General features: G+C 60.3%; 1 protein-coding gene across 1 annotated transcript in view; it reads left to right on the top strand.

Moving 5' to 3' along the window:
* The first annotated feature begins 460 nt into the window (after positions 1-460).
* The window catches only part of LOC138480681 (coiled-coil domain-containing protein 127-like), a 55,766-nt gene continuing 45,390 nt past the window's right edge, over positions 461-10,836 (top strand). The window contains exon 1 of the mRNA XM_069612359.1: positions 461-593. The gene's annotated coding sequence lies outside the window, so the exon portion shown is untranslated. The remainder of the gene's footprint in view (positions 594-10,836) is intronic.

Raw genomic sequence — 10,836 nt, 5'->3', positions numbered from 1 at the left:
TCTTTCTTCCACTCAGTCCTGCTAACTTACCCCGCCCCCCTTGCTTTACAGGTCCACCAGAGCGCCAAGAAACCGCGCAGGTGGGAACAGTGCAATCGGTAGGAGAATCTTTAACAGAACATAGCATGACAGCTGCCATTCACTCTGCAAAATGCAACTCTTCAGGGCACTGCTCCAAATCCAGCTGTTTCCATAGGCTGTTACAGCGCTTAGAGACCTCTTGGGGATATTGATGCGCTATCCAAAAGTGCCTAATAATTGAAGACCTATTTCATGGCCACATGTGTCATAGATGTCTCGTGGACGTGTGCACGTGTGTGTACTTTGCCTGGAGCACTGCAAGGCGAAGGAGATAAGCTCCAACAGCCTCTGAATCGAGCTGTGCAACACTCTGGCACTCAAATGGTTGAATAAAGTTGTGTGTGTGTGTGTTTTTTTTTTTTCTTGCCCTGGACCTGATGTGAGAGGCGCCCCTCCCCAGAGAGGCTTCCGCCCGGCTGCAGAAGTGCAGAGCATTGAGCAGGCGACGTGCACAGGAACCCTGCACATCCTGTTACTCCTCAGACAGGCCGTGCATGCGCCGGCAGCCCCAGGTAAGGGCCCCTGGGAGCCTGGGGGTGGGGGGTGGGGGTCTGCAGTGAGGTGATATAGGGCACCGGCCAGACAGCAAAGGGGCTTCAGAGGCCTGTAGAGGGTCTGGCCCCAGTCAGGGCCTCTCTTCCCTCACACCCCCAGCTTGCGTGCAGGGCAGTGCGGCACCCACCACAGCCAGGTTTCCTCCGCCTTCTGCGGGGCACCCAGGCGAAGACTGCCGCCCACCTCCGCCTCTCTGACTGCCACTGGCACAGCGAGGGCAAAGTGCAGCTCACAGCACCGACCCTACCACAGAGTGAAGGTCCCAGCGGCGCGACCACCACTAACTACACCTCGCAGCAGTGACCATACACAAGTGCAGCTCACAGTGCCGACCCTACCACAGAGTGCAAATCCCAGCGGCGCGACCACCACTAACTACACCTCCCAGCAGTGACCACCACAAACTACATCTCCCAGTGGCAAGACCACCACACACAAGTGCTGGTCCCAGCAGTGACACCACCACAAACTACACTTCCCAACAGTGACACCACCACACACAAGTGCAGCTCACAGCACCGACCCTACCACAGAGTGAAGGTCCCAGCGGCGTGACCACCACAAACTACCCCTCCCAGCGGCAAGACCACCACACACAAGTGCAGCTCACAGCACCGACCCCACCACAGAGTGAAGGTCCCAGCGGCACAACCACCACAAACTACACCTCCCAGCGGCGAGACAACCACAAACTACACCTCCCAGCGGCGAGACCACCACAAACTACACCTACCAGCGGCGAGACCACCACAAACTACACCTCCCAGCAGTGACAACACCACACACAAGTGCAGCTCACAGCACCGACCCTACCACAGAGTGAAGGTCCCAGCGGCGCGACCACCACAAACTACACCTCCCAGCAGTGGCAACACCACACACAATTGCTGGTCCCAACAGTGATGAGACCACTTCAAACTACACCTCCCAGCGGCGAGACCACCACAAACTATACCTCCCAGCAGTGACGACACCACACACAAGTGCTGGTCCCAACAGTGGTGAGACCACCACAAACTACACTTCCCAGTGGCGAGATCACCACAAACTACACCTCCCAGCGGCGAGACCACCACAAACTACACCTCCCAGCGGTGAGACCACCACAAACTACACCTCCCAGCAGTGAGGACACCACACACAAGTGCTGGTCCCAACAGTGGCGAGACCACCACAAACTACACCTCCCAGCGGCGAGACAACCACAAACTACACCTCCCAGCGGTGAGACCACCACAAACTACACCTCCCAGCGGCGAGACCACCACAAACGACACCTCCCAGCGGCAAGGCCACCACAAACGACACCTCCCAGCGGCAAGGCCACCACAAACGACACCTCCCAGTGGCGAGGCCACCACAAACGACACCTCCCAGTAGTGATGACACCACACACAAGTGCTGGTCCCAACAGTGACACCACTCAAACTACACCTCCCAGCGGCGAGACCACCACAAACTACACCTCCCAGCAGTGACACCACCACAAACTAAACCTCCCAGTGGCAATACCACCACAAACTACACCTCCCAGCAGTGACACCACCACAGAGTGCAGCTCCCAGCAGTGACACCACCGCACAGAGTGCAGGTCCCAGCAGTGACACCACCACAGAGTGCAGCTCCCAGCAGTGACACCACCGCACTGAGTGCAGGTCCCAGCAGTGACACCACCACAGAGTGCAGCTTCCAGCAGTGACACCACCGCACAGAGTGCAGGTCCCAGCAGTGACACCACTGCACACAGTGCAGGTCCGAGCAGTGACACCCCTACAGAGTGCAGCTTCCATCAGTGACACAACTGCACAGAGTGCAGGTCCCAGCAGTGACACCACCACAGAGTTCAGCTTCCAGCAGTGACACAACCACACAGCGTGCAGGTCCCAACAGTGACACCACCACACAGAGTGCAGGTCCAAGCAGTGACACCACCACAGAGTCCAGCTCCCAGCAGTGACACCACCACAGAGTGCAGCTTCCAGCAGTGACACAACCGCACAGAGTGCAGGTCCCAGGAGTGACACCACCACAGAGTGCAGGTCCGAGGAGTGACACCACAGCAGAGTGCAGGTCCCAGCAGTGACACCACCACAGAGTGCAGCTTCCTGCAGTGACACAACCGCACAGAGTGCATGTCCCAGCAGTGGCACCACCGCACAGAGTGCAGCTCCCAGCAGTGACATCACCGCACAGAGTGCAGGTCCCAGCAGTGACATCACAACAGAGTGCAGCTCCCAGCAGTGACACAACTGCACAGAGTGCAGGTCCCAGCAGTGAGACCACCACAGAGTGCAGGTCCCAGGAGTGACACCACTGCAGAGTGCAGGTCGAAGCAGTGACACCACTACAGAGTGCAGCTCCCAGCAGTGACACTACCACAGAGTGCAGGGCCCCGCAGTGACACCACAGCACAGAGTGCAGGTCCCAGCAGTGACACCACCAGAGAGTGCAGGTCCCCGCAGTGACACCACCACAGAGTGCAGGTCCCCGCAGTGACACCACCACAGAGTACAGCTCCCAGCAGTGACACCACTGCACAGAGTGCAGGTCCCCGCAGTGACACCACCACAGAGTGCAGGTCCCAGCAGTGACACCACCACAGAGTGCAGGTCCCCGAAGTGACACCACCACAGAGTGCAGCTCCCAGCAGTGACACCACCACAGAGTGCAGGTCCCCGCAGTGACACCACAACAGAGTGCAGTGCCCAGCAGTGACACCACCACATAGTGCAGCTCCCAGCAGTGACACCACCACAGAGTGCAGCCCCCAGCCCAGCAGTGACACCACCACAGAGTGCAGCTCCCAGCAGTGACACCACCACAGAGTGCAGGTCCCAGCAGTGGCACCACCGCAGAGTGCAGGTCCCAGCAGTGACACCACCACAGAGTGCAGCTCCCAGCAGTGACACCACCACAGAGTGCAGGTACCAGCAGTGATACCACCACAGAGTGCAGCTCCCAGCAGTGACACCACCACAGAGAGCAGCTCCCAGCAGTGACACCACCACAGAGTGCAGGTCCCCGCAGTGGCACCACTGCAGAGTGCAGCTCCCAGCAGTGACACCACTGCAGAGTGCAGCTCCCAGCAGTGACTGCACCACAGAGTGCAGGTCCCAGCAGTGACACCACCACAGAGTGCAGGTACCAGCAGTGACACCACCACAGAGTGCAGCACCCAGCAGTGACACCACTGCAGAGTGCAGGTCCCCGCAGTGACAACAGCACAGAGTGCAGCTCCCAGCAGTGACACCAGCACAGAGTGCAGCTGCCAGCAGTGACACTACCACAGAGTGCAGCTGCCAGCAGTGACACCACCACAGAGTGCAGCGCCCAGCAGTGACAGCACCACAGAGTACAGCTGCCAGCAGTGACACCACCACAGAGTGCAGCGCCCAGCAGTGACAGCACCACAGATTGCAGCTGCCAGCAGTGACACCACCACAGAGTGCAGCGCCCAGCAGTGACAGCACCACAGAGTGCAGCTGCCTGCAGTGACACCACCACAGAGTGCAGCTGCCAGCAGTGACACCACCACAGAGTGCAGCTGCCAGCAGTGACACCACCACAGAGTGCAAGTCCCCGCAGTGGCACCACTGAAGAGTGCAGGTCCCAGCAGTGACACCACTCAGAGTGCAGCTGCCAGCAGTGAAACCACCACAGAGTGCAGGTCCCCGCAGTGGCACCACTGCAGAGTGCAGGTCCCAGCAGTGACACCACTCAGAGTGGAGCTGCCAGCAGTGACACCACCACAGAGTGCAGCTGCCAGCAGTGACAGCACCACAGAGTGCAGCTGCCAGCAGTGACACCACCACAGAGTGCAGGTCCCAGGAGTGACACCACCGCAGAGTGCAGGTCCCCTCAGTGACACCAGCACAGAGTGCAGCAACCAGGAGTGACACTACCACAGAGTGCAGTGACAGCACCGCAGAGTGCAGCTCCCAGCATTGACACCAGCACAGAGTGCAACGCCCAGCAGTGACACCACTGCAGAGTGCAGCTCTCAGCAATGACACTACCACAGAGTGCAGCTCCCAGCAGTGACAGCACCACAGAGTGCAGCTGCCAGCAGTGACACCACCACAGAGTCCAGGTCCCCGCAGTGGCACCACTGCAGAGTGCAGCTCCCAGCAGTGACACCACTGCAGAGTGCAGCTCCCAGCAGTGACACAACCACAGAGTGCAGCACCCAGCAGTGACACCACTGCAGAGTGCAGGTCCCAGCAGTGACACCACCGCAGAGTGCAGGTCCCTGCAGTGACACTACCACAGAGTTCAGCGCCCAGCAGTGACACCACCGCAGAGTGCAGGTCCCCGCAGTGACAACAGCACAGAGTATATATCCCAGAAGTGACACCAGCACAGAGTGCAGCTGCCAGCAGTGACACTACCACAGAGTGCAGCTGCCAGCAGTGACACCACCAGAGTGCAGCGCCCAGCAGTGACAGCACCACAGAGTATAGCTGCCAGCAGTGACACCACCACAGAGTGCAGCGCCCAGCAGTGATAGCACCACAGATTGCAGCTGCCAGCAGTGACACCACCACAGAGTGCAGCGCCCAGCAGTGACAGCACCACAGAGTGCAGCTGCCAGCAGTGACACCAACACAGAGTGCAGCTGCCAGCAGTGACACCACCACAGAGTGCAGGTCCCCACAGTCGCACCACTGAAGAGTGCAGGTCCCAGCAGTGACACCACTCAGAGTGCAGCTGCCAGCAGTGACACCACCACAGAGTGCAGGTCCCCTCAGTGGCACCACTGCAGAGTGCAGGTCCCAGCAGTGACACCATTCAGAGTGCAGCTGCCAGCAGTGACACCACCACAGAGTGCAGCTGCCAGCAGTGACAGCACCACAGAGTGCAGCTGCCAGCAGTGACACCACCACAGAGTGCAGGTCCCAGGAGTGACACCACCGCAGAGTGCAGGTCCCCTCAGTGACACCAGCACAGAGTGCAGCAACCTGCAGTGACACTACCACAGAGTGCAGTGACACCACCACAGAGTGCAGCGCCCAGCAGTGACAGCACCACAGAGTACAGCTGCCAGCAGTGACACCACCACAGAGTGCAGCGCCCAGCAGTGACAGCACCACAGATTGCAGCTGCCAGCAGTGACACCACCACAGAGTGCAGCGCCCAGCAGTGACAGCACCACAGAGTGCAGCTGCCAGCAGTGACACCAACACAGAGTGCAGCTGCCAGCAGTGACACCACCACAGAGTGCAGCTGCCAGCAGTGAAACCACCACAGAGTGCAGGTCCCCGCAGTGGCACCACTGAAGAGTGCAGGTCCCAGCAGTGACACCACTCATAGTGCAGCTGCCAGCAGTGACACCACCACAGAGTGCAGGTCCCCTCGGTGGCACCACTGCAGAGTGCAGGTCCCAGCAGTGACACCACTCAGAGTGCAGCTGTCAGCAGTGACACCACCACAGAGTGCAGCTGCCAGCAGTGACAGCACCACAGAGTGCAGCTGCCAGCAGTGACACCACCACAGAGTGCAGGTCCCAGGAGTGGCACCACTGCAGAGTGCAGGTCCCAGCAGTGACACCACTCAGAGTGCAGCTCTCAGCAACGACACTACCACAGAGTGCAGCTCCCAGCAGTGACAGCACCACAGACTGCAGCTGCCAGCAGTGACACCACCACAGAGTGCAGGTCCCCGCAGTGGCACCACTGCAGAGTGCAGGTCCCAGCAGTGACACCACTCAGAGTGCAGCTGCCAGCAGTGACACCACCACAGAGTGCAGTCCCCAGCCCCGCAGTGACACCACCACAGAGTGCAGCTCCCAGCAGTGACACCACCACAGAGTGCAGGTCCCAGCAGTGATACCACCACAGAGTGCTGCTCCCAGCAGTGACACCACCACAGAGTGCAGGTACCAGCAGTGATACCACCACAGAGTGCAGCTCCCAGCAGTGACACCACCACAGAGAGCAGCTCCCAGCAGTGACATCACCACAGAGTGCAGGTCCCCGCAGTGGCACCACTGCAGAGTGCAGCTCCCAGCAGAGAAACCACTGCAGAGTGCAGCTCCCAGCAGTGACTGCACCACAGAGTGCAGGTCCCAGCAATGACACCACCACAGAGTGCAGGTACCAGCAGTGACACCACCACAGAGTGCAGCACCCAGCAGTGACACCACTGCAGAGTGCAGCTCCCAGCAGTGACACCACCGCAGAGTGCAGGTCCCCGCAGTGACACTACCACAGAGTGCAGCGCCCAGCCGTGACACCACCGCAGAGTGCAGGTCCCCAGCAGTGACAACAGCACAGAGTGCAGCTCCCAGCAGTGACACCAGCGCAGAGTGCAGCTGCCAGCAGTGACACTACCACAGAGTGCAGCTGCCAGCAGTGACACCACCACAGAGTGCAGGTCCCCGCAGTGGCACCACTGCAGAGTGCAGGTCCCAGCAGTGACACCACTCAGAGTGCAGCTGCCAGCAGTGACACCACCACAGAGTGCAGTCCCCAGCCCCGCAGTGACACCACCACAGAGTGCAGCTCCCAGCAGTGACACCACCACAGAGTGCAGGTCCCAGCAGTGATACCACCACAGAGTGCTTGTCCCAGCAGTGACACCACCACAGAGTGCAGGTACCAGCAGTGATACCACCACAGAGTGCAGCTCCCAGCAGTGACACCACCACAGAGAGCAGCTCCCAGCAGTGACACCACCACAGAGTGCAGGTCCCCGCAGTGGCACCACTGCAGAGTGCAGCTCCCAGCAGAGACACCACTGCAGAGTGCAGCTCCCAGCAGTGACTACACCACAGAGTGCAGGTCCCAGCAATGACACCACCACAGAGTGCAGGTACCAGCAATGCCACTACCACAGAGTGCAGCGCCCAGCAGTGACACCACCGCAGAGTGCAGGTCCCCAGCAGTGACAACAGCACAGAGTGCAGCTCCCAGCAGTGACACCAGCGCAGAGTGCAGCTGCCAGCAGTGACACTACCACAGAGTGCAGCTGCCAGCAGTGACACCACCACAGAGTGCAGCTCCCAGCAGTGACTCCACCACAGAGTGCAGCTGCCAGCAGTGACACCACCACAGAGTGCAGCGCCCAGCAGTGACGGCACCACAGAGTGCAGCTGCCAGCAGTGACAGCACCACAGAGTGCAGCTGCCAGCAGTGACACCACCACAGAGTGCAGGTCCCCGCAGTGGCACCACTGCAGAGTGCAGGTCCCCTCAGTGACACCAGCACAGAGTGCAGCACCCAGCAGTGACACTAACACAGAGTGCGGCTCCCAGCAGTGACACCAGCACAGAGTGCAGCGCCCAGCAGTGACACCACTGCAGAGTGCAGCTCCCAGCAACAACACTACAACAGAGTGCAGCTCCCAGCAGTGACACCCCCATAGAGTGCAGCTCCCAGCAGGGACAGCACCACAGAGTGCAGCTCCCAGCAGTGACACCACCACAGAGTGCAGGTCCCAGCAGTGACACCACCACAGAGTGCAGCTCCCAGCAGTGACACCACCACAGAGTGCAGGTACCAGCAGTGATACCACCACAGAGTGCAGCTCCCAGCAGTGACACCACCACAGAGAGCAGCTCCCAGCAGTGACACCACCACAGAGTGCAGGTCCCCACAGTGGCACCACTGCAGAGTGCAGCTCCCAGCAGTGACACCACTGCAGAGTGCAGCTCCCAGCAGTGACTGCACCATAGAGTGCAGGTCCCAGCAGTGACACCACCACAGAGTGCAGGTACCAGCAGTGACACCACCACAAAGTGCAGCACCCAGCAGTGAAACCACTGCAGAGTGCAGCTCCCAGCAGTGACACCACCGCAGAGTGCAGGTCCCCGCAGTGACACTACCACAGAGTGCAGCGCCCAGCAGTGACACCACCGCAGAGTGCAGGTCCCCGCACTGACAACAGCACAGAGTGCAGCTCCCAGCAGTGACACCAGCACAGAGTGCAGCTGCCAGCAGTGACACTACCACAGAGTGCAGCTGCCAGCAGTGACACCACCACAGAGTGCAGCGCCCAGCAGTGACAGCACCACAGAGTACAGCTGCCAGCAGTGACACCACCACAGAGTGCAGCGCCCAGCAGTGACAGCACCACAGAGTACAGCTGCCAGCAGTGACAGCACCACAGAGTGCAGCGCCCAGCAGTGACAGCACTACAGATTGCAGCTGCCAGCAGTGACACCACCACAGAGTGCAGCGCCCAGCAGTGACAGCACCACAGAGTGCAGCTGTCAGCAGTGACACCACCACAGAGTGCAGCTGCCAGCAGTGACACCAACACAGAGTGCAGCGCCCAGCAGTGACAGCACCACAGATTGCAGCTGCCAGCAGTGACACCACCACAGAGTGCAGCTGCCAGCAGTGACACCACCACAGAGTGCAGCGCCCAGCAGTGACAGCACCACAGAGTGCAGCTGCCAGCAGTGACACCACCACAGAGTGCAGCTGCCAGCAGTGACACCACCACAGAGTGCAGGTCCCCGCAGTGGCACCACTGAAGAGTGCAGGTCCCAGCAGTGACACCACTCAGAGTGCAGCTGCCAGCACCACCACAGAGTGCAGGTCCCCGCAGTGGCACCACTGCAGAGTGCAGGTCCCAGCAGTGACACCACTCAGAGTGCAGCTGCCAGCAGTGACACCACCACAGAGTCCAGCTGCCAGCAGTGACAGCACCACAGAGTGCAGGTCCCAGGAGTGACACCACCGCAGAGTGCAGGTCCCCTCAGTGACACCAGCACAGAGTGCAGCAACCAGCAGTGACACTACCACAGAGTGCAGTGACAGCACCGCAGAGTGCAGCTCCCGGCATTGACACCAACACAGAGTGCAGCGCCCAGCAGTGACACCACCACAGAGTGCAGGTCCCCGCAGTGGCACCACTGCAGAGTGCAGGTCCCAGCAGTGACACCACTCAGAGTGCAGCTCTCAGCAACCACACTACCACAGAGTGCAGCTCCCAGCAGTGACAGCACCACATAGTGCAGGTCCCCGCAGTGGCACCACTGCAGAGTGCAGGTCCCAGCATTGACACCACTCAGAGTGCAGCTGCCAGCAGTGACACCACCACAGAGTGCAGCCCCCAGCCCCGCAGTGACACCACCACAGAGTGTAGCTCCCAGCAGTGACACCACCACAGAGTGCAGGTCCCAGCAGTGATACCACCACAGAGTGCTGCTCCCAGCAGTGACACCACCACAGAGTGCAGGTACCAGCCGTGATACCACCACAGAGTGCAGCTCCCAGCAGTGACACCACCACAGAGAGCAGCTCCCAGCAGTGACACCACCACAGAGTGCAGGTCCCCGCAGTGGCACCACTGCAGAGTGCAGCTCCCAGCAGAGACACCACTACAGAGTGCAGCTCCCATCAGTGACTGCGCCACAGAGTGCAGCTCCCAGCAATGACACCACCACAGAGTGCAGGTACCAGCAGTGACACCACCACAGAGTGCAGCACCCAGCAGTGACACCACCGCAGAGTGCAGCTCCCAGCAGTGACACCACCGCAGAGTGCAGGTCCCCGCAGTGACACTACCACAGAGTGCAGTTCCCAGCAGTGACACCACTGCAGAGTGCAGGTCCCCAGCAGTGACAACAGCACAAAGTGCAGCTCCCAGCAGTGACACCAGCACAGAGTGCAGCTGCCAGCAGTGACACTACCACAGAGTGCAGCTGCCAGCAGTGACACCACCACACAGTGCAGCGCCCAGCAGTGACACCACCACAGAGTACAGCTACCAGCAGTGACACCACCAGAGTGCAGCTACCAGCAGTGACACCACCAGAGTGCAGCGTCCAGCAGTGACAGCACCACAGATTGCAGCTGCCAGCAGTGACACCACCACAGAGTGCAGCGCCCAGCAGTGACAGCACCACAGAGTGCAGCTGCCAGCAGTGACACCACCACAGAGTGCAGGTCCCAGGAGTGACACCACCGCAGACTGCAGGTCCCCTCAGTGACACCAGCACAGAGTGCAGCACCCAGCAGTGACACTACCACAGAGTGCGGCTCCCAGCAGTGACACCAGCACAGAGTGCAGCGCCCAGCAGTGACACCACTGCAGAGTGCAGGTCCCCGCAGTGACAACAGCACAGAGTGCAGGTCCCAGCAGTGACACCAGCACAGAGTGCAGCGCCCAGCAGTGACACCATTGCAGAGTGCAGCTCCCAGGAACGACACTACAACAGAGTGCAGCTCCCAGCAGTGACACCACCACAGAGTG

Source organism: Ambystoma mexicanum, chromosome 5p, assembly GCF_040938575.1.
Source record: "Ambystoma mexicanum isolate Mex_15411 chromosome 5p, UKY_AmexF1_1, whole genome shotgun sequence".
Lineage (NCBI taxonomy): Eukaryota > Metazoa > Chordata > Amphibia > Caudata > Ambystomatidae > Ambystoma > Ambystoma mexicanum.
This window is presented reverse-complemented; position numbering and strand designations above follow the sequence as displayed.